Below are 25,670 nucleotides of genomic sequence, written 5' to 3' on the forward strand. Positions count from 1 at the left end.
TTGAGCCTTTTTACATGCTGTTTTAAGCTTAACTCTAAACTACAAAAAGTTCTATTTTTGTGTGCTTAAAAAGTTTATTTAAGGTCACTTTTTCGTTGGAGGTGATCTACCGCCTCTTAGGCCTTGTTAGGCCTTGTTTTGAGCCATCCCTTTAAGTTCTTGTTGTAGCCTTTGCATGACCTTTCTACCACTGAAATGCAGAGGATTTTCAGTGGCGGAAAGGTGGTTTTGGGGTCTTAAATAGAAGAGGGTCATCCCCTCTCCTTGTATTTTGAATACTTGCCATATATGCCTCATGTTTGAACATGTGTTTTAAGCTTGTGTTGGCTTGTTCTTAGCATGTATTTGGGGTTATTTTTGCTGAGGCTTACCACTGTTTTTGCTTGGTTTGGTCATCCCTTGCATGTATAATACACTTGTAGTGTAAATCTTACAAACTAGCTTTGTGTGTCTCATGTTTGAGCCTGTCTTTCTAGCTTGTTTTGGTGCCATTTCAGTATGTTCTTGGGCTTGTTTTACCATGTCATACCTCTGTTAGGGTTTCGTTTGGTTGGCCTTTGCATGCTCCTTGCACTTGTAGTGCATTTTCATGAAATAGCCTAACATGTATCATGCTTTAACATGTCATTCTAGCATGCTTTTGGCTTAACTTCATGAAGATTTTGTCCATGTTTTAACATGCTTTAGCTCTGATTTTGTTTGTTTTGGCCACGCATGCCTTGCTTTGTATAGCTATAGTGCATTCTAGCTTGTTAGCTTTGTGCATCAAGTCCACTAGCATGCTTTACTTGGACTATTTGAATGATTTGGCATCATTTATTATGTGATTTCAGTTCATGTTTCATGCTCATGCACTTGCATCTTTCACTCATTCAATGCGTTGGAGGGTTGGTCCCTTTATGCCTTAACATGAACCATTGTGTATGCCTTCATGCCTTAGCTTGCGAGCCATCATTTCAGTGCTTATTTGGGGTTATTTTGCCATGATATAACTCTGATTTTTGTTGGTTAAGTCATCCCATGCTTGGTTTTAATAGGTGTAGTGTAGTCCACCTTATTTGCCTTGTATGCATCAAGCCTTATGCCCTTCATGCTAGCTTGTTTTGGCTTCCTTCCATGCATGTTTTAGTATCATTTTGATATGTTCTAGGACTGTTTTGGGTTGCCTTGGTCACATGCTTCATGTTTTGCATACTTGTAGTACAAGTGCTCTCGCTTGCTTCAAAGCTTTGAGCACCACTGCATGCTTCATTTGTGTTGTGTACATGATTTGGCATCATCTAACATGACATTTCAGAGTATCTAGGACTACCATGTTCCCACTTCATTCACTCTTTAAGTGTCTTTGAGTATTGTGCATTGTTGCCTAGTTTATGGCCTAGCATGTATGCCTTCATGCCTTAGCTTGCGAGCCATCATCTCAGCATGTTTTGGCCTTTGATTTGACCTACTTGAGCTCTGTCCATGCTAAGTTCATGCATATTTGCTATGTATTGCATGCCTCCTTAGTAGTCTTCTATATTAGCTTTCATGCTTTAGGACCTTTGCATGCTATACTTGCTTTGTTTGAATGATTTGGCATCATTTCTTACTTAATTTCAGTGCATTTAGTGTTGTCACACTTCCACATTTCTTACTCATTGAGCCTTCTTGAGGGTTGTGCTCTTAGGCCTACTTGGTTGGCCAATGCATTGTGCATCCATGCCTTGTTCTTTGCTGCCTTTGTTTTGGTGTTATGGCCACTAATTTGGGCATGGCTTAATCCATTTTGGTTTAAGTCCATTGTGCATTGTGTATGCCATGTAGTTCATAGCATTGAGTATGCCATGTTGTTTGCATGATTAATTTAGCATTGTGTATGCCATGTTCATTGCATTGTGTATACTAGTTACCATTTGCATTACGTATGCTAGTTGTCATGAGCATTGTGTATACCATGTAGTTCATAGCATTGTGTATGCTAGTATGCTAATTGCATGTTTGCACACTTGTCCCTTGCATGTTTTCATGCTTAAGTTACATAGCATTGTGCATGCCCTGTTATGTGTTGCAATGTTGTTTGGAATAGGTGTTAGTCCAAACACGGGAAATGAGGGACGTTTCATACTTAGAGTGATGAAACGTGCCTCAAATTCCGGTCACCGATGCTCTTGATCCTACATGATAGAGTTCTAGGCCTTATGTGTTTACTTGTGCATTCATTTTTACATTGAATTGTGCAACTTCGCCTCTCGCCCATCATGCAGTGAAATGCGCGATTGGTGGCCCGAGGGTCGAGAACCACACTCCCTTGAGCTCATGACATGATAGGGAGGATGGTTGTGCACACATATTTTGCGAATACATTGCCATGCCCTTTCTTGCTCTCTATTGCAGCAAATTGCAGTTCAGCAGCATAAACTGGTCGACCAGCCAGAAAAACTAGCTGGCCGACAACTTTTTCTAGCTTTCTGCAAGAAAAGTGGTCGGCAGGTGGCTGGAGAGACCAAAAGTAGTCGGCCACCCTCCCACAGGTCTCCCAAGGTGGAGTTTCAGCTTTCTGGAGCTTGGTGCAAGTTTCTAAGGACAATTGAAAACAGAGGCAAATCAGGGCATCGCATTGGATTTCCAAACGAGGCGACCGGGCTTGCATGCATTCCTCTCCCTCTGAGGCTCCTGATTTACTACTTTCCTTAGTTGCCATGCTTAGATAGCTAGCTTTTGCTTTGTTTTGTACCTTTAATAGTTAATGCGTTTAGCTATTTCAATTTATTTTGTAATAATTAGTTAACTAGGATTAGTTAATTAATTGTGTTGCAATAACTAGTTTAATTAGCTTAGATTAGCTAGTTAGCTTCTTATTCGGTCCCTCCATCGAGAGGGCGCAATGTTGTAATAAGCGTGCGTGTGTGTGATGCATGTCTTCCAACCCCCATTTCTTTCTCCCTTTTACTTAACCGCTTACTATGGTTAGTTTTGGGGCATGGTTCATTTAGCATACCTTATGTTTGAATGCGTACATCCATTCATCTGTATTGCATGCACCAGGTTCGACGCATCATACTAACTGCATTGTATTTCAATTCCAATTTGAATACATGTACCAAGTTGCATTTCACATGACACTCTTAGGATAGCCGAGCCAATCTTAGTTGCATTTTTGCATGTGTTACATTAGCCATCGTAACATGAACTAGGATCATGCATGATTTCTAACTAGTTCTCTGTTTTGGCGTGGAGTACACTGTGAGTGTTTACGCTTTAGCATACTGCATGTGTGTTATTGACTGCCATGAAAGCATGCTTGCCATGAGGCTAACTGCTTACTTGATATAACTGCCTGTGGGTGAAGGTTGGATTGCTTGAATTGGAACAATTCATTGAAGTCCTCGATTTAGCCTACTTGCGAGTAGCAAACTCCAAACCATTTTCACAAAATGAACATGCAATGTGTTGTTCCAAATTAGGCGATCTAGTCTATACTTGTTTGCTATACGTATCACGTAGTAAAGATTAGCTAAATAACCGGAATAAGAGCACATGTATTTTCAAAAACAAAATATCATGCTTAGTACAGGCCGATCTTTGATCGGGCGAGCAGGGGTGCTCATTGTATGACCTTCCCCTCTCGTACCCAAGTTCTCGAGCCGAGACAATTTTGGTGATGACGGACACGTGGCCTTAGGCACAAGTTAGGATTTTCTAAATTTCCCCAAAATAAAATATTTAGGTGGTGACTCTGTATCTGGCAAAGCAGTCCATGTTTGGCACTTCTTTCTAAAAATCAGTTTTTAAAAACGATTTGCAGGATTTGGACTCTTTGGTGATTTATCGGTCTTACATCACACATTGTAAGATTAGATTCAGAATCGTGCCATTTTGAGTCTGAACTGTAGTAGCTCAGAACAAGACGAGATTCGCGCCGCCCTCGCAAGCGCGCGCGGATGTCGGGGAGTTCCCGGGAGCGTGTCTACAGCTTCTGGCGACTCTGCTGGGGAATTAGAGGACTTGACTCGAGCTCATGATATCTTGTTTTGACTACACTTATGTGTTTTTTTGCATTGCATTTGCATTGGTGAGGCTAAGTCAGCGTGTTCGCCGTCTGCTATTCCTGAACGGTTAGCCTGAGGCTGTGTGCCATAAGGTTGACCGGTTACGGGCTCTGCCACGATAGGAACACAAAACCCGGTTGTTACCGGGGCACCCTTTTTTGACCATTCGACCTAGTACATGTCGGAATCCATAGTGACTATTCCAAACTAGGACAGGTTTCTTATCCGGTTATAGGTTGTTTGAAACTACTGTGTGCATGGTAAAACCCTAGCTCCTGACAAAATAGGGCAGGGAAACCCTACCCCAACATAGGGGTGTTTTGGCTCTCATTTGCTGTTATGTGATTTTAGAGTGTGTCTCTACAGGAATGCACGTATCAGTTTGCAAGTCTGGGTATCAGGCCTAAGGGCATCAGTATTTGAGAATCAGTTTTACCTAAGGGTATCAAATTCAGTTTTGGGGCAGTAATTTGGGGAACAGTGATCAGTGGTTGAGAACAGTTATTTCAGCTTGTGTTTGCTAACTGTGTGTTGTCTTTAATTTATCTAGCTCATAACATAGCACACTGCACGTTCGGGTTGTTTGTTTATTTATTATGCTTTATTTATCTTTTTGCAAGGTAGTTTAGCACAATTGCATCTGACCAAGCAGATATTCCCCGAGCACTCTAGGTTAGAGATCGAAGACTTAATTGATCCAGGGATCTGATAGACGGACAAGTAGTGTTTCTTTCTTTATCCCCGGTTGCTAGGCGGAGGTCAAGAAGGCGTAGCGTATCAGTACGGAGGTTGTCAGATCAGGGATTCTTGAACAGTCAAGCTGAGGTCTCAGTTTCTATTGCAGAGTCAGATATACCATTTGTTCAGTTAGATCAAGATAATATGGCAGGTTTGGAAGAGATGATGTGTTAGCTCCAGGAAAGTATGAAAGCCATGCAGCAGGATGCCGCCTGCCAAGCAGAAGTGGCTGCACGTCAAGCTGAGGTAGTCACCCAACAGGCAGAGTTGATTGCCAGACTACAGCAGCAAACCGGAGCATCAGCTTTGCACACACCTCCTCCCCTACCCAGAGTTCCAATACTCGGGGAGACGCCAAATGTCCGGGAAAATACGGACATTCCGACGGGGCCGGCTCCACCCCCAATCCTACCCCAGCTATCTAAAGCGCCTACTAACCTAGTGGATTCACCGTTTGAGTTCGAGGTGGATCCAATGGCGTTAAAAGTAAGCAAGCTAGAAAAGCTTTTCAAGAAGTCTCAAGGTGTGAAATCCATTCCAGATATAGAGGATAGATATACCGACTCGACCGTGACGTTGCCAGACCGGTTTAAAATTCTGCTCATCGATCGCTTTGATGGGTCTGGATATCCTATAGTGCACCTACGACTGTTTTCAGATATCCTAAGGCCGATAGGCCTTTCCATATTATAGAAGCTTTCTCTGTTTGGTCGGGCCCTGTCGGGTGTAGCGGCCATTTGGTATGCAAAACTGGAGGACTCCGTTAAGAGAAGTTGGGAGGAGATGGCTGAGGCCTTCATAGCTCAATACTCCTACAATACATAGATCGAGGTCACAACTCATGATCTCGAGACCATTAGGCAAGAACTGAAGGAGAGCTTCTCCGATTTTGTGACCCGCTGGAGGGCTAAAGCCTCGATGATGACCATCTGGCCCATTGATAAAGATCAAATTCGGATGGTTGTGCGCAATCTCCAGCCCAAGCTCATGCAGAAGATGATAGTTCTCCCCCTCCCCACCTTTGCAGATCTACATGAGATTGGGGTGCAGATCGAAGATGCAATGAAACAAGGTCTAATTGACCCTGAAAGAGAGCAGCCCAGGAGGACGTTCAACTGCAGTACAAATGCAGGCACAAGCAGTGCTGCAGCTGCTAGATCTTCAGATGTGGGAATGGTCACCACCACCCCTCCCAAAACCCTTGCAGCTACACCCTTTACCGGTGTGTCCGGAAGTAGCTCGCAAACAGCCAGATATGCCCCTAAAGGCCAAAGAACCTTTACCCCACTAGACATGCCTTTGTCCAAGGCTTTGGGGGTTTTGATCAAGAAAGGACACTTGAAACCCCTAAAGCCGTGGCCCTTACCAGAAAAACTTCCTCCTTCCCATAACCCGGTGAAGTACTGCGCCTATCACCAACAGCATGGTCACGAAACCGACCAGTGCTTTCGATTGCATCATGAGATTCAGGATCTCATTGACAACAGGGTGATTATGCCTCCGGAGAAACCAAATGTCACCACCAACCCTCTCCCACCACATAACCAAGCTCCACCTCCCAAACGCATCAACTTCATCCAAATTGGGGTTGTGTCATATGACCCTAGCATATATATCACCTCTTCCCACCTACCCAAGCTAGAGGTGTTCGTTCCTAATAGCACTGACTTGTGCGTATTGGACATCTCCCAAACCCAACCAGAACCGGTGATGGTGACTACCGAAGATAGAGCAGGGATCACTTTGGAAGCAGAGAAGAATGAGGATTCAGAGCCTGAGGGATCTGTGAGTTTTGAATACACCCGAGCGGTTATATCACACCAACGGATCAACCTAAGCCAAGGGTAGAATTGCCAGTGGGGGCAGGAATCTGTGTAGTTCAAGAGAATGGACCTAATCAAGGGCTAGATGACCTGGAAGAACTAGAGGAGGACATTACAAATCTGTAATTCTTTGAAGAACAGGATTCAAGAGATGTGACTGTCAACTGGTTCGACATGGAAGGGTCAGCAAAGGTTACTAGATGGCTCAGCGACGAGCCAGATGTTGTGGAGCAGTCTCAGCCGGAACAAGGTCCATCAGACATAGGGACATCGGTAGTGGCCGGAGTGGCCGGAGATTAGAATGAACTGCTGGAGAGCACCGGTACTAAGAATCTTGCTCAGGACCAGGACAGTTTGAGCACAGAAGATGCTGAGCAGCAGGCTGCACTGAAATGGTTTGAGCAAGAGAAGATCAAAGATCTGGAGAGGGTTAGAAAGGTCAAAGCCCCTGTGGGGACTGAATGTGCTGTGAGCACGGAAATGGAATGTGCTGTGCACACGAGAACAGTTCTAACAGAACCAAATAGTTGCTTGTCGATGGCCGACGAAATGTGGTGGGAGGACGATGACCTATGTCCGGCCCACATAGACGAAGATTGGGGGAACAACCAGCCGGATGATACCTGGTATATTGGAGAGGTGGACCACATGACCAGGAGTGGGCGGTACTTCAAGCCTCCACACCTAGATCAACCAGAGGCGTCTGGGAAGGACAGGGAGGCGGAGAAGCAGAAACAAATGTTACTCGAGGAGGAGGCTGTGCTGAAATAGCTGAAGAAGATACAAGCAGACATCTCCATCAGGGGACTGCTTATGGCCTCAAGAGTTCATAGACAGGCTGTCCTTTTTGCAATGGACAGAGCCAAACTTTCAATCGACACTACGCTTGAACAGCTCATAGGGTTGGTCTTTCCGGGAGGAGCTTCCCCAATGTTAACCTTCACTGACAAGGAGCTGCTGCCTGAGGGCTCAAACCATAACAAACCTCTCTACGTCTTTGTGGAATGTAGAGACAAATGGATACCAGTAGTTCTTGTCGATACAGGATCCACCATCAACATATGTCTGTCTAGGACGGCATATGCAATCAGGTTGAAGCCCGCGGACTTTGTATCCACTGCCCAAGTGATTCGGGCATATGACAATACTAGCAGAGAAGTGATAGGGACTGTGCAGGTTCAGACTCAGGTTGGTCCAAGACAATACGATGTTGACTTTCATGTTTTGGACGTTCCCGTAACCTTCAACTTACTCTTAGGGCAGCCGTGGTTGCACCAGGTGAAGGCAGTCTGTTCCACTCTGCATCAGATGCTAAAATACCCCCACGGGAAAGGGGTGGCTATTGTTTTTGGGAATTCTTCAATCCATCCGCTGCCAGAGGTGTCTACACCGGTTCTGGAGATCGAACATGGCACGGAGGATGTGTTCTTGTCAGGATTTAACCTAGCTGAGGCCCGGTTCGTACAAAATATACTGGCTATTGATGAGGGGTTATATGTCAGTGCACAGTCTGTATACCTCATGAACAAGCTCCAACACATCCCCGGGATGGGATTAGGTAGAAGTGGCCGGAAAGGCGTTGCAGCATCGGCCGAAGTGCCGCATAACCCGCATACCTTTGGCTTAGGTTACCTGCCTAACAAAGAGGATTGGGTAAGGAAAGGCAAAGAGATGGCCGGAAGGGCCAGAGCCAAGCAAATCAGGAAACCTTATGAGTTGGTGCATCAGCCCATTCAGGGCACCCTAAACGGACGTTTTGTCTGGGAGGGGGAGGACTTTCTGTTTTGCGGCTTCCCAGAGCCATGGCTAAACGCAGAGAGGCGGCGGTTACCGGGATTCGAGATATTCTTTGACCTGCAGTTGTCTGGGGATGATGTTGTTGAGGAGCAGGCAGACCTACCAGCTGAGGTTGGGCAATGCAGGAAGGAGGATTCCGAGAGCACAGAGATTGAAATGGAGGTAGCACTGCCTTGTCTACTTTCAGATCCTCCGATCATACATGAGTGCTTGGGGGATAACTTCTCGGCGTCCATGATCGGGAATGAAACGGCTGCGAGCCCATCTTCAAACATCTTGGATGCATCTATCGCACCCTCCCTCGTTTGGCAATATGAGGAGGGATTCTTATCGAGCAGCACCGGGTCAGGTAGTGAGCCAGAATCTGATTCCACTGAGTCCGTAGAGTCAGAAACAAGTTCTAGCTCGTCTGAGTCTGAGTCCGGTATTCTTGGGGGTGACAACCCGGATGCCACAGCCCTGTCTAGGTCGTCTTTTTATTTTTTCTTTGAGTTTGTTTTAACAGAGGAATCAGACGATGTCGAAGTGATTAATGAGAATTGTGCGGCAATGGCCTTCAATTACTTTTCTGTGCCTTTGATTTATTACATTAATCAGGACTTTCAAAATTTCGATGAAAACGACAAGGAAGAAATTCCTCTAGTCTTGAAATATTTGCTTGATCAAGATCAGGAGAAGTTTGTAAAACCCTTGGTTGATGAAATCACCACAATTAACGTTGGTACTGAAAAGGACCCGCGGCTGGTCCAGATTGGGTCCACGTTGTCTTCGGAGGAGCACGAGCACTTAGTCGCTTTGTTAAAAGATTTCAAAGATGTTTTCGCGTGGTCCTACGAAGACATGCCTGGAATTGATCATGAGATTGTACAGCACCGGATCCCTTTTGACCCACAGGCCCGACCTGTTAAGAAGAAGCTCAAACGGATTCGCCTTGATTGGGCTCTCAAGATCAAAGAAGTGGTCACCAAGCAAATTGACCCAGGGTTCCTGCTGGTATCTGAATACCCGACCTGGTTGGCCAATATAGTTCCAATGCCGAAGAAGGATTGCAGAATTCGGGTATGTGTGGACTTCAGAGATTTGAATAAAGCCAGTCCGAAGGACGACTTTCCTTTGCCGCATATCGATGAGTTAGTGGACTTCACTACAGGGCATGCGCTGCTCTCATTCATGGATGGGTTTTCTGGCTACAATCAGATATTGATGGCACCCAAAGATCGGGAGAAGATTGTTTTTACCACCTCGTGGGGAACCTATTGTTATAGGGTGATGCCATTTGGACTGAAGAATGCTGGAGCTACATATCAACGGGCTGCAACCACAATCTTGCACGACATGATCCATAAAGAGGTTGAGGTGTACGTGGACGACATGATTGTCAAGTCCAAGGAAAGAGAGGGCCACTACATCACCTTGCAGAAATTCTTCCAAAGGATCAAGGAGTATCGGTTGCGGCTGAATCCTCAGAAATGTACGTTCGGTGTTACAGCAGGAAAAATGCTAGGGTTCTTGATCACACAAAGGGGCATCGAGGTAGACCCTTCCAAAATCAAGGCCATCTTAGAAATGCCACCACCAAGGACTGAAAATGAGGTACGAGGCTTTCTAGGTAAAGTGCAATTCATAAGACGGTTTATTTCTAAATTAACCTTGACTTGTGAACCACTCGTTGGTCTCCTGAAGAAAGGAACAAAGATCTAATGGGACGGCCGATGCTAAGCTACTTTCGAACAGATCAAGCAATACTTATAGAACCCACCTGTGTTGTCACCACCTCAGCCAGGAAAATCGTTGATTCTGTACCTTTCAGTGACAAAAACTACAATAGGTTGCATGCCCGCACAAGAGTCTGAGGACAAGGTGGAGAAGGCTATCTACTACCTGAGCAAGAAAATGCTAGAGTACGAGACCCGCTACACTCCGTTGGAGAAGGCTTGTTTGGCCTTGGTATAGGCTACCAGGAAGCTGCGGCACTACCTGTTAGCTCACTTCGTAATGCTGGTTTCAAGATTAGATACCTGTTAGCTCACTTCGTAATGCTGGTTTCAAGATTAGATCCCATCAAATATCGTTTTGAGAAACCGGCACTTACGGGTAGGCTAGCCCATTGGTTGCTTTTGCTTTCGGAATTCGATCTGAAGTACGTGACGCGCAAGTCAGTAAAAGGGAAAGTGGTAGCAGAGTTCCTAGCCGATCACCCAGTTAAAGGCAATGAAGCAGTTGAATACCTATTCCCAGACGAGGCCATTCTACACGTCGAAGAAGAAACTTGGACGATGTACTTTGACGGAGCGTCAAACCATTACGCGTATGGGATAGGGGTGTTGCTGATAGTGCCCCACAATTCCCGCATACCTCTACCATTCAAACTCCGGTTCAAAGTATCGAACAATGAGGCAGAATATGAGGCATGTATTGCCGGTTTAGAAGCTGCCCTAGAACTAGGGGCAAAACGGTTGGACGTCATCGGGGACTCGAACCTTGTTATATCTCAAGCTAAAGGAGATTGGAAAGTTAAAGAAGAAAAGATGAGAATTTATCACCAGACCATGGACGTGCTAATTCCTCGGTTTGAGAAGTTGAACTTCGCTCATCTATTAAGAGAGAACATCAGGTTCGCAGATTCATTGGCAACTCTATCTTCTATGATAGACATCCCTTTCGAAGTCTGGATGCGTCCGATCATCATCGAACAAAAATTTGTGCCGGCCTACGAGCTGATTGCTGCCATAGACGAGGTGCAAGATGAGAATCCTTGGTATTACGATGTCTGGAACTTCTTAGAAAAAGAGGCGTATCCACCAGGGGCAAATGCCAAAGATAAGAGGGCAATTCGAAGAATGGCTGCTCAGTTCATCGTCTGTGGAGGTAAACTATACAAGAGAGGTCATCTCAGGATGCAGAAGCTGTGTGTTGATGCTGAAGAGTCTAAGCGCCTGATGGAGGCCATCCATGGAGGAAAGTGCGGAGCACACATGAACGGGGTGATGTTAGCCCGAAAGATCCTTAGACAAGGTTATTATTGGTCCACCATGGAGGAGGATTGTATTGGCTTTGTCCAGCGATGCCAAAAATGTCAGATCCATGCAAACCGCATGAATGTTCCATCATCGAAGTTGTACAACATGACTTCGCCATGGCCATTTTCAGTCTGGGAGATTGATGTAATTGGGGCTGTCACTCCGAAGGGGTCCAATGGGCATGAGTACATTCTGGTAGCGATAAACTACTTCATGAAATGGGTTGAGGCCCAGTCTTATGCGGTGTTGAAGGCTTCCAAGTTCATCAAGAATAACATCATCTATCGCTACGGGGTTCCAAATGAGATCATTTCAGATAATGGCTCTCACTTCAAGAAGGAAGTGATCGACATGTTAGGGAAGTATAACGTGGCTTTTCATAAGTCATCCACATATCGGCCGCAGACCAACGGAGCAGTTGAGGCCGCCAACAAGAACATTAGGCACATTCTACAAAAGATGGTGGAAACCTACCGGGACTGGCCAGATAAGCTGCCGTTTGCTCTGTGGGGCTACCGGACTTCAATTCAAACTTTTACTGAGGCAACTCTATATTCCTTGGTTTATGGAATGGAGGCTGTTTTGCCTATCGAAGTTGAGGTTCTGTCATTACGAATATTGGCTGAGTGTCAGATAGCTGAGGCAGATTAGCAGCAAAGCAGGTTCGAAGAACTCATGCTGTTTGATGAGAGAAGGCTGAAAGCACTGTACCATGTTCAGGGTTATCAATGATGAATTGCCAGGGCTTTCAACAAGACGGTTAAGTCTAGGAATTTGAAAGAAGGGGATCTAGTGCTCAAAGATAACCGAGCTCCCATCCACGACGCTAGGGGCAAGTTCAGACCTAATTGGACTGGTCCTTATATCATCAAGTCTATGTGGTTGGGTGGAGCTGTCGTTCTGATGAATCTAGATGGCCTAGAGTTCTCCCAACTGATCAACGCGGACAAGTTGAAGAAATATTATCCACGAGTGGCTCGCTAGGCCGAAAACCCGAAAGGGCAACCTAGGCAAAAGTTAGAGCACAGAAAATTTGAAATAATAAAAACTGAGCTCGTAAGGTTGAAAACCCAGAAAGGGCGGCCTCGGAAAAAGTTAGGGCGCAAAAGAAGAGAGTTAATACACGAGTGAACAAATCTGAACTACGTAAGGCTTGATTCCCATCTTTGGGATACTTAGGCAACTTCGTTCTGAAGTCCAGCCATAAACACTTCCCCGATCAACTTTGTCCGTGTGATCCTGTTAGTCATTTTTGTCTATTCTGCATTTCAGAGCTCGGTTGTGATCTCCAGTGCAGTGCTATTCAGACTAGGGGCAACTTTCCAGTTGCTGGGATCCGTGGTTGTGCATCTCAGTGACAGATCTCAGGCGTGTCCAGTTCTGATCCATATCGAAAATAGTTTTGAAAAGTTTTAATAAAAGTTGATTTTGCTCAAATTAATCTTTTTACGACTTAGACCATTTTTAGACCAAACGGAAAATTTTCAGTACCCATAACCTTCAATTACAGTGATTTCAATACAGAGTTCTCCTACTCTTGAATACAAATTGAAGTTGTTTTTTTATTACATTCATAAAGAAAACTTGAAAGTACTAATAAAACAATAAATTCAGGGCATAGTCAGGTGTTCCTGCATCCCCTCCCAGAGCTAGTCGAAGTCTCTGATGCCAAAGTGGGCCCAACATGTGCCTCTTCATTGAGCCAAGCTATGCACTCATCAGAGAGGGTGCAACTGAAAGTGGGATCGGGGGCCAGAAGCTCTCTTGTCCTCCATGCCGTGGCATACCGAGCTAGCTGTGCGCCTCGGATCAAAAATGCAGCAGGGTACTCTATCCCCTCTGCTGGACAGGTCTGATCATGTCCGAACTGGTGCCGGAATCAGAACGGAAAGTAAAAGGAATAGTGAGTTAGACCGATCAACTGAATCCCAGGCTGGCGAGACATGCTGTAACTCATCGCCGGTAGATTGAGCTAAGGGCAACGCCAAGCAATACTAGTAGTGGATAGATGGTACATCCATTCGCACCACCTTCCCTTATCAAGGGCATCGACTAGACGTCACCAGAAGAAATAGCCGCGAGCTGAATATGTTGGGCATGAGTCCACAACCTGCAACTTATCCATCAACCATACCTGGGGAGGGATGAAAAATGAGAGATTAAAGAATAGAGAGGCGTACGTTGAGAGAAAAGTAAGAAAAGGGTTTTGTGAAGAAAAAAAAAACAAACCGAGCCTGAGGGCCGAGTGATGTGAGCAATATATGTGAGATAGGGTGGGAAACATTACATGCAGCAGTAGTGGACTCCCCGCGAATCTAGTCGTCTCTCGGCGATGAAAAGCATCCAAGCCCATCAATGTCTCAACCAGTGTCATGGCAATGTAGCTCTTGCCCTCCTTTAAACCTTGCGCGACCTCAATCAAACGGACGCTAGATCCTCCGGAGCCTGAGGCAAGCAAGAAGTGAGACAGCATGCACAAGCAAAGTGCATGTCGCCAAAAATCCTGCCAATGAAGGTCGCCACGGTCACCGGCATCAGGAAACAGATAAACCAAGCTTGGGATGTCCAACTCCCCATCGCGGATCAATGACCGAGGGTCATGCATGGTGAGCCCGCACATCCGTCCTAAGGCTTGGATGTGGCCGAAGTGGAATTGCGGCAAAACCTCTTCCTTGTGGTCAGACTCCATCAAAGCTTGGAAGTCTTCGAAAGTGGGACACATCTCTTGTCCGCCAAAGCTAAAGACATGTGTTACCGGATTCCAAAACCTTGCCGCAGCATGTAGGAACGGAAAACGCAGCGGGGTGCGACTTAGCGCGAATAGTGCATTTATGCCGAAGCCCCAGAAATTCAACTTTTTCGAGCCATCCAAGGTAGCAATCCAATTTGTGAGATTTTCAACAAGAAACGCCTCCATTTTGGTGCAAAACTGAGTTAGAATGAGGGAACCACGAAGCTGGAACCTTTATGGAGGATAAAGCACTGTTTGGAGGACAAGTGTCAAAAAACTGGAGGTTCCCAGGTTAAGTGGTCGGCCGACCACTTTTTCTAGTCGGCCAGCTACTTTTTTTGGGTTGCAGATAGAAAAACTAGTCGGTAGGCTCTAAAAGTGGTCAGCCATGGGCAAAAAGCTGGTTTCCAACTGTTTCTTGTCTCCAGAAGGGAGTCTCTAGCTTTCCTGTATGCTGAGAGTACCGAAGGTCTAAGTTTACCTTTGTTTCGGATGTATTTTGTCGCTTTGTTTGTCTCAAAATGCATTCGCTCTTCGAGTTGTTAAGTTTTGCTTATCGAGTTGTTAAGTTTTGCTTATTGAGTTGTTAAGTTTTGTTTATCGAGTTGTTGCTCTTTGTTTATCGAGTTGTTGCTCGTTGCTTATCGAGTTGTAAACTTTCTAAGATTTTGTTGTTTCTCAGTGAGTTAAGTTGTTTAGTTTGTTGTGTCAGTTTACTACCTGACTTGGTACTACACGAGGTCCAATTCCATTCAATTCCATTTTTTTGCAAAATGATGCGATGCGATGCTAAGAATACAATTACAACACTTTTCGAATAAAAAGTCGTTTTCATTCCATCATAGCTTCTTGTTACAACATTTTACAAAAGAGTACAAGTTTTGGAGAAAATACAACTGTCTAAGCTGTACAATGTGCTACAACTACATGTAAAAAGAAGAATAAAGCAAGAACATCTGCATCAGTGCCATCAAGCTCAAGACCGAGAGGCCCTCTTCGGCTGAGCCACCCCCAAGCCACCATCATCGGCATCTCTGTCTAAATCAGAGCCACCATCCTCGGAAGCGTCCTCGGTGTTGCCGCCGCCCTCCGAACCAGAACCAGAGTCATCATCCCTGCCTGCAGATGTCTCTGACTGTAGATATACTGACTCCTCATCCTCGCTAGACTCCTCGTCATAACTGACAGGTGCTCTGCGTCCCCCCCGGCCACGTGCTGAAACCCCTCTCTTAGTTACTCGAGAAGGCCTGGATGGCCCAGTCTGCAGAGGCGGGACCTGAAAAGGACAGTTTGAATGTATCAGCCAATATGTATATCAGATGCAGATGCGAGGATGATACATAGAGTGGGTGCATGCAGATATAGTGTGTGAATGTGATGTGTCAGATGTGCTCTACACATGTAATGAATCAATGCAGTGAAATGCTCAGTTTTCATATGTCATCAGAAGTATGATAAATGCAAGGAAATTGAAAAGTACCCGAACGCCGGAGGCACATAGCATCGTCTCCCTCCGCAGAACCATGCCCTCGAGTGAAGCCACCACTCCAAGTAACCCCTCAATATACTCCCTGGAAGGCTACAGACACAAGTTTCAAGTCATCAGTGAATGAATGAATGTCTAAATATCTGAGTGATAAATGAAAACTGTAAAACATACCAGTGGTGAGTCAGGGTCACTAACGTATCGATGATTCGGCAGCGGAGGCTCTAGTGGAATCTGGTTTGGTGTCCCATACTGCCAAGTCGAAGGCATCCCTCCAGTCCCGCCTCTCGATGTGCCAGCCCCGCTCGTCGAAGGAATGTCTCCGGCTCGGGCGCGACTCGAGGAAGGCATGTTAGCAGCTCTCCTCCTGGGGGTATGGACATCTGACAGTGGAGGCATCAGATACGTATGGTGATATGTCGCGTAATCCCCCTCCTCCAGGAAAAGGACCACGTCAATACCCAGCATAAGGTCCTCCGCCTTCCGGGGTGTGAGATCCCCTGCGGACCGCATCTCTGGTGCAGGCAGTGAGGGGACGTCCTGAGTGGAGTTGCCCATCGTCTAGCATGTGAAGCGCTTTCCGAGAAACTAGACCCTGCCGACCGGTCCCTTAAACAAGACCCTATATCAGGAGGAGCCCCATACCCCAGCAAACAAAAATAGAGGATTCCCTGGCATATCGATCCAAGGCTGCCAGGTCACCTGTGGGTAACAAGTGCATAAATTGATTAGATCTCATAAATATGCAAGATGAATCAAAGCTGAAAGCATGAAGAACTGAGAGTTCTGTATGACCTTCGTCGCCTGTACAGTATCGAAGAACTGCCGGAGGTAGAGCAGAGTCTCTCGAGGCCTAGGCCAGCACCGACCCTCAAATTTGCATGAGTAGGGGATCTCAAGAGGTGCCTCAACCTCGAACTCAGGGACCAATGTCAGGAAGTAGGCATAAACCCACAGCTGTAAAAGACAAGACAGTGGTTGTCAGAATACAGAATGTATAGAGAATGTAGAATGCTGAGTGCAGAATTGCTAAGTACAGAATGTTGTGTGCAATGTGCAGTATACAGAATGTATAGGAAGTACAGAATGCTGAGTGCAGAAGGTAGAGTACAGAATGTAATGTGTGCCGTGTGCAGTGTACAGATAATGAAAAGCAGAAATGTAAATCAAGAGGGCAGAATATACCTCCCAGGCTCACCAATAGCCATCTACTATGGTTCCTCGCTCTTGGGAAGTCGCGCTCATGTAGCAGTAAAGAGTAGCGAGGCCAGCGCCACCCCAATCATACTTACTGACCTGTGATAGGTCTACCAAAGCACTGAGCAGATAAAGCCCAACTGTGTTCCCCTTGTTGGAGAACAGAGTGGTCCCGATGAAGAACATCAAAAATCCCTGGGCATACTGCTGAATGGCCTCAATGGTCTCGGGCGTAGTCCCCCTGTACCGCTCGAAGAACCAGGTGTACCTAACCCTGCCTGATAATCTATCGATCAGCGGACGGGCTCCAAGCAGATAAATCCAAGCAGTCTCTCACTCACCCATATATACATCCTGTGGGATTGACCAGCCTGGCACGTCAAGGCCCATCAGCATGGAGAAGTCATATGGGGTAATCGTCATGTCCCCGGTAGCTGAAAAATGGAAGGAGTTGGTGGTGTCCCACCATCTCTCTACAAGTGCCCCCAGGAGGGTCCTACTCACTGGATGACGTGATAATCCCGCACAGAAAGGGCCAAATCCTGCCTCGTCCATGATGTGGCGAACAGCATCTGGGAGCTCCATATACCACTCCCACGCAATAATAGATCCGTAACCCCGTGTGAAATAGGAGGATACCTGCATCCAGAATGAGCAAATGTATTCAATTTCAGATTGAAAAGTATGAGCTGTGTGTTCAGAATGAAAAGTATGAGCTGTGTGTTCAGAATGAAAAGTATAAGCTGTGTGTTCAGAATGAAAAGTATGAGCTGTGTGTTCAAATTTGAAAAGTGTGAGCTGTGTGTTCAAAATGAAAAATATGAGCTGCGTGCCAAGGAAAAAGTGTACTGCGTTATGGACTGCGTGTTCAGATTGAGCAGTGTGCTGTAAACTGAATACCGTGTTATGAACTGCGTGTTCAGATTGAGCGGTGTGTTATGTGATGAAAAAGTGTACTGCGTTATGGACTGCGTGTTCAGATTGAGCAGTGTGCTATAAACTGAATAACGTGTTATGAACGGCATGTTCAGATTGAGCGGTGTGTTATGTTATGAAAAAGTGTACTGCGTTATGGACTGCGTGTTCAGATTGAGCAGTGTGCTATAAACCAAATACCGTGTTATGAACTGCGTGTTCAGATTGAGCGGTGTGTTATGTTATGAAAAAGTGTACTGCGTTATAAACTGTGTGTTCAGATTAAGCAGTGTGTTATGTTATGAAAAAGTATATAGCGTTATGAACTGCGTGTTCAGATTGAGCGGTGTGCTATGTTATGACAATAAACCGAATACTGTGTTATGAACTGCGTGTTCAGATTGAGCAGTGTGCTATGTTATGAAAAAGTATATCGCGTTATGAACTGCGTGTTCAGATTTAGCGGTGTGCTATGCTATGACAATAAACCGAATACTGTGTTATGAACTGCGTATTCAGATTGAGCAGTGTGCTGTGTTATGAAAAAGGATATCGTGTTATGAACTGTGTGTTCAGATTGAGCGGTGTGCTGTGCTACGCAATAAAAAGTATACTGTGGTATGAACTGTGTGATCAGATTGAGCAATGTGCTATGTTATAAAAAGGAATGCTGTGTTATGAACTACGTGTTCAGATTGAGCAGTGCTATGAGTCGTGTGACTAAACAGAGTGCTGTCTTATGAACTACGTGTTCAGATCGAGCAGTGTAATGAGCTGTGTGCCGAATTAACAAAGTGATTGTGTGGTGAGCCGTGTGCCAACTAAGCATAATGTTGTGTTATGAACTGTGTGTTCAGATTGAGCATTGTTGTGAGCTGTGTACCCAAATGAGCTGTGTGCCTAAAAGAGCTGAGTGCAAAGTGAACAAGGTTTTGTGTTAAGAGCTGTGTGCCAAATGAGCAAAGTGTTATGATGAGAGCTGTGTGCCAAATGAATCGAATGCTGTGAGCAGAAGTACTGTGTATATGAATGTGTTCAGAACGAGCAGATAAAATACATCGCAGAAAACTAAAGTAAAGTACGCACCTCATGCGCGTAAAGAGATAGGTAGGACTCAGGCTCCCATAATAACAAGTTTGGGGGCGTTCGTCGCGTGAAGTCTGTGAAATAGTAGAAGGTACTCGGAGGAAGGATATGCTCCTGCGAGTCGTACTCCTCCAAGTCGAACGGCCGTATCCTCGGAGGCAACGGTATGATGTCGGGCTCGTCCTCTGCGTATGGAGAACCCCCGCCATACAGAATATCGTCGGCCATTTGAAGAAATATGCAAAAATGAGCCAAAATTGCAAAAAGTCAACAAAAGTCAACTCTTGGGAAGAGAAAAAGTCAACAAAAGTCAACTCTCAGAAAGAGAAAAAGTCAACAAAAGTCAACACCCGAGAAAAGGTGCCAAGGTTCGAGACAAACTTACCTCAAGTGGTGAAAATGAAGAAAGAAGCTCCGAAAACAAATTCTAATCGGTTTAAAACGAAGAGAATCGAAAGTTTTCGCGAAACAACTTCGCGTGGGGCGTTGGAAAGCATGTATAAAGTGCAGACCTGAGAGAGAAAAGGGTCTAGGGAGGAAGAGAAGCTGATTTCGGCCTTGGAGGTGTGAGTAAAACTGATTTGGAGTTGTGTACTTGAAGAAGCGAGCATGAAAAGACAAAACTGCCCCTGTTTTTGTAAACTGGTCGGCCAACCAGTTTTTCTAGTCAGCTGACCACTTTGGAAGGCTACAACTGGTCGGCCACTTATATAACTGGTCATCCATCCTCCTGGGTGATCTTCAGAGCTCCACTGTTCTCCCTGTGTGTTTTGGTGGTGATTGGAGCTCTTGTCTCTCGGGAAAATGCAAGAAAAGCACACTTTTTGGCGCGAAATTGTCCCCGCGGGAACTTTAATTCAGATCTTCGATGCGTGGATCATCATCACTCGTCAAAAGCAAGGTATATCCTTTTTGAATACGTTGTGACCCCTCCGGGAGGTAAATCAGAGGTTCCGGTTAATTTGCTCGTGTTAAGGTTTATGTTTCTTTAACTGGCATTTTATCTCAAGGCATGCTATCGAAGTTATACCACTTTCGCATTGTTATGCACGGTTTCCTCTCTTGCATACGTTTGTAGACGCACTCCCGGGAACTCCCCGACATCCGCGCGCGCGCCTGCGAGGGCTGGCGCGAATCTCGTCTTGTTCTCTGAGCTACTACAGTTCGGAATCACATGTCACGATTCTGAATCTAATCTTACAATGTGTGATGTAAGATCAATAAATCACCAAAGAGTCCAAATCCGGCAAATCTTTTTGGAAAACTGATATTTAATAAAGAAGTGCCAAACATGGACTGTTTTACCAGATACAGAGTCGCCACCTAAATATTTTATTTTGGGGAGATTTAGGAAACCCTGACTCATGCCTAAAGCCACGTGTCCGTCATCACCAAAGTTCCCTCGGCTCAGGAACTTGGGTACGAGAGGGGAAGGTCATGCAATGAGCACCCTCGCTCGCCCAATCAAAGATCGGCCTGTACTAAGCATGATATTTTGTTTTTGGAAACACATATGCTCTTATTCCGGTTAATTAGCTAATCTTACTACGTGATGCGCACAGCGTGATGCGCACAGCATACAAGTATAGACTAGATCGCCTAATTTGGAACAAAACATTGCATGTTCGTTTGTGAAAATGATTTTGAAGTTTGCTACTCGTAAGTAGGCTAAATCGAGAATTTGATGAATTGTTCCAATTCAAGTAATCCAACCTCCACCCACAGGCATTCAGGCAGTTATATCAAATAAGCACTTAGCCTCATGGCAAGCATGCTTAACATGGCAGTCAATAACACACATGCAGTATACTAAAGTGTAAACACTCACCGTGTACTCCGAGCCAAAACAAAGAACTAGTTAGAATGTTTCATTTAGCATACCTTATGCTTGCATGCGTGCATCCATTCATCTATTTTGCATGCACCGGGCTCGGCGCATCATACTAACTGCATTGTATTTCAATTCCAATTTGACTACATGTTCCAAGTTACATTTCGCATGACAATCGGCTATCCTAAGAGTGTCATGTGAAATGCAACTTGGAACATGTATTCAAATTGGAATTGAAATACAATGCAGTTAGTATGATACGCCGAGCCCGGTGCATGCAAAATAGATGAATGGATGCACGCATGCAAGAATAAGGTATGCTAAATGAAACATGCCCTAAAACTAACCATCGTAAGTGGTTAAGTAAAAGAGAGAAAGAAATGGGGGTTGGAAGACATGCATCACACACACGCACGCTTATTACAACATTACGCCCTCTCGAGAGAGGGACCGAATAAGAAGCTAACTAGCTAATCTAAGTTAATTAAACTAATTATTACAAAACAAATTATTTAACTAATCCTAGTTAACTAATTATTACAAAACAAATTGAAATAGCTAAACGCATTAACTATTAAAGGTACAAACCAAAGCGAAAGCTAGCTATCTAAGCATGGGTAGCTAAGGAAAGCAATAAATTAGGAGCCTCGGAGGGAGAGGAATGCATGCAAGCCCGATTGCCTCGTTGGAAATCCAATGCGACGCCCCGATTTGCCTCTGTTTTCAATTGTCCTGAGAAACTTGCACCAAGCTCCAGAAAGCTGAAACTCCACCTTGGGAGACCTGTGGGAGGGTGGCCGACCACTTTTGGTCTCTCCAGCCACCTGCCGACCACTTTTCTTGCAGAAAGCTAGAAAAAGTGGTCGGCCAGCTAGTTTTTCTGGCTGGCCGACTGGTTGTTGTTGCTGAATTCCAGTTTGCTGTAACAGAGAGCAAGAAAGGGCATGGCAATATATTTGCAAAATATGTGTGCACAACCACCCTCCCTATCATGTCATGAGGTCAAGGGAGTGTGGTTCTCGACCCTCAGGCCACCAATCGCACATTTCAATGCATGATGGCCGAGAGGCGAAGTTGCGCAATTCAATATAAAATGAATGCACACATAAACACATAAGGCCTAGAACTCTATCATGTAGGATCACGAGCGTCGGCGACCGAGAATCGAGGCACGTTTCATCACCTTAAGTATGAAACGTCTTTCTTTTTCTGTGTTTGGACTAACACCTATTCCAAACACAATGCAACACATAACATGGTATGCACAATGCTATGTAACTTAAGCATGCAAACATCCAACGCAAATGGCATGCAAACATGCGAGGAACAATCATGCAAACATGCAATGCGATGTAACTTAGCATACACAATGCAAATGAACTACATGGCATACACAATGCACAATAGGCTTAAACCAAAATGGATAGGCCTCAGCCATGCCCAAATTAGTGGCCATAAGTGATAAAATGAAGGCACATGAAACATATACAAGCATGCACACACAATGGCCCATCAAAGAGGCCTAAGAGCACAATTCTCAAGAGTGCTTAAAGAGTGACAAACATGAAAGTGTAACAACACTAAGTGCACTGAAATTAAGTAAGAAATGATACCAAATCATTCAAACAAAGCAAGTAAAGCATGGAAAGGTCTTGAAGCATGAAAGCTAATAAAGAGGACTACAAAGGGGGCATGCAATACATAGCAAATATGCATGAACTAAGTATGGACAGAGCTGAAATAGGTCACAACAATGACCAAAACATGCTAAGATGAAGGCTCAAAGACCTAGGCAAGATGGCATACATGCTAGGCCATAAGTAAGGCAACAATGAACAACACTTAAAGGCATTCAAAGCATGAAAGAAGTGGGAACGTGGTAATGCTAAAAGCTCTGAAATGAAGTATTAAATGATGCCAAATCATCTAAATAGCTCAAAGATAGCATGCATGAGTCAACAAACACAAGACTAGTAAGGCCAATCGCACTACAGCTATACAAAGCATGAAGCATATGGCAAAGACAACCCAAAACAGTCCTAGAACATACCAAAATGATACTAAAACATGTATGGAAGGAAGCCAAAACAAGCTAAAATGAAGGGCATAAGGCATGATGCATACAAGGCAAATAAGGTGGATTACACTACACCTATTAAGACCAAGCATGGGATGACTTAACTAACAAAAATTAGAGTTATATCATGGCAAAATAACCGCAAATAAGCACTGAAATGATGGTTCGCAAGCTATGGCATGAAGGCAGACTCAATGATTCATGTTAAGGCATAAAGCAGCAAACCCTTCAACGCATTGAATGAGTGATAAATGCAAGTACATGAACATAAAACATGGACTGAAATTACATAATAAATGATGCCAAATCATTCAAATAGTCCAAGTAAAGCATGCTAGTGTACTTGACACACAAAGCTAACAAGCTAGATTGAACCATAGCTATACAAAGCAAGGCATGCATGGCCAAAACAACCAAAATCAGAGCTAAAGCATGTTAAAGCATGGACAAAAGCTTTATGAAGTTAAGCCAAAAGCATGCTAGAATGACATGTTAAAACATGATGCATGTTAAGCTATTTCGTGGAAATGCACTACAAGTACATGGAGCATGCAAAGGGTGACCAAACCAAATCCTAACAAAGGTATGACATGGTAAAACAAGCCCAAGAACATATTGAAATGGACACAAAACTAGCTACAATAACATGCTACTTCATGAAGCAAACAAAACTAGTCTACAAGATTTACACTGCAAGTGTATTAACCATGCAAGGGATGACCAAACCAAGCAAAAACAGTGATAAGCCTTAGCAAAATAACCACAAATACATGCTAAAAACAAGCCAACACAAGCTTAAAACACATGCTCAAACATGAGGCATATAAGGCAAGTATTCAAAATACAAGGCGAGGGGATGACCCACTCCCAAGGTTTTAAAAATCGGACCGGACCGGCCGGTTCGACCGGTTGAACCGTCGACCGGTCGGGGTTCCGATCCGGACATACCCTCGAAACCGGCCAAAGATGAAAACCGGTGTATTTAGCCAGAATCGGAAAACCCGGCGGTTGAACCCGGTTCGCCGGGCAATCCAGTTCGATTTTTTTTTTTTTTCGCTTTTTTTTTTTTTTTTCTTTCTTTCTTTCTTTCTTATTTTATATATATATATATATATATAAGAATATAAGAAAATTTTAATTTGAAACTCTTTTTCAAGGGTCTCCTCTTATGAGGAATCCCATTAAGAGCTTGATGAAATTATTGTGAAAGTTTTCACCTATTTATAAGAAAAAAATTCTTTCAAAAAGACTCAAGAAATCCATGTGGGATTCAATCAAATGTATTGGAGGGAATACTGAAATTTTGATATCCCTCCAAAATTTTTGCTCTCATTTCAATCAAATTATTTAAATTAAAATCATATGGAGGGAATATTAAATATTTGATTTCATCTTCTAAAATTGAAATTAATAATATTTTAAAATATATTATTATATTTTTCAGTAAAAAAAATATTAGGACAAATATTTAGGATAATTTAATATTTTTAATTTATAATTTTATTAGTATATTTTTATTTAAATATAATTTTAATATATTTATTACGTCACGGTTCGATTCTGGTTCAACCCGACGGTTGAACCAGTGACCCATCCACCCTATCCCTTTTCCGGTTCGCTCACCGGTCCGGTTTTTAAAACATTGCCCTCTCCTATTTAAGACCCCAAAACCGCCTTTCCACAACTGAAAATCCTTTGGGTTTCCATGGTAGAAAGGTCATGCAAAGGCTACAACAAGAGCCTAAAGGGATGGCTCAAAACAAGGCCTAACAAGGCCTAAGAGCGGGTAGATCACCCCCAACGAAAAAGTAACCTTAAACAAACTTCTCAAGCATGTAAAAATAGAACTTTTTCCAATTAAGAGCTAAGCTTAAAACAGTATGCAAGTAAGGCTAAAATCTTAAGCAAGAATGGGGGATTTAAGGGTTAAAGACTCACCCTTGAAGACCTTCTTTAGTACTGCAACTCCAGCACCCTCTTTGAGCACAAACCAGCCCAAGAACACCAAAAACAACTTCAAGAAGCCTCAACAACACAAGCAAGGTGTTTGAGTGTGTGTTTGTGTACAAAAGTATGACAAATCTATACTTTAAGGCACAAAACAAGAGCCAAAATAGAGATATAGATACAAGATTATATGTATAGCTCAAGGGAGATTTTTCTGAACCTAGAGGAGGGAGGAGGTGGTTCTCTCTTATAGAGAACCAAAAGCAAAGCTTCTCCAAGAAGCTAAGTGTAGACACCCCATTTTTGACCGACCTTAAGACTCAGACATCACCAGTTGAGCACTCGGTGATATTGCATGTTGTGCTTGTTCAGAAGTCTCAGAGTCGCGGCTGCGAGCCCTGCCTCCGGGCTTCCGAACCCTCTTCTGTGCCTTGCCTCGGTTTGCGAACCAGACTCGGTTTTCTCTGTTTCTTTTCCTGAGGGGAGGGAGAGGTCCCGTAGACCATCTCTCAGTGGCCATGAGCTACATTTGGTGGCCGTAGGCCATTTTGCCCATTTCGGAGCCCGGTTCTCGATTTTCGGAGCCGTTAGGCCGTGTGCCTCGGTTCGGGACCGCCTAACCACCTCCGTTTGCTCTTATTTTCGGCATAATTCTTATTTGCTCCCTTTTGAGGGACACTGGGGTCTGAGAAACCCACTTCATGGCCGATTTCCATTTTCGGTGCTTAACAGCCCATTTTCGGGACTCCAAACTGCGTGTTTTGGCCCCCGAGCATTCGTTTTGCATCGGTTTTTGCTCATTTTTGGCAGGTACCTCTGTTTTATCACCAGGAAGGTCACTGAAGGGTGGGAGGCTAGTAATTGTTGCAGCAACCAGTTATCTCTCCTCCGGAGCCTCCCGGCGCCCGTTTTTCCAACTTCCGGGCCAATGTTGAACACCTTGGAGTTAGTGTTGCCAACTTTCAACCACATATTTGTGATCTACACACTT

The sequence above is a fragment of the Camellia sinensis genome, chromosome 11 (genome assembly GCF_055761805.1).
Source record: "Camellia sinensis isolate YWXY chromosome 11, ASM5576180v1, whole genome shotgun sequence".
Lineage (NCBI taxonomy): Eukaryota > Viridiplantae > Streptophyta > Magnoliopsida > Ericales > Theaceae > Camellia > Camellia sinensis.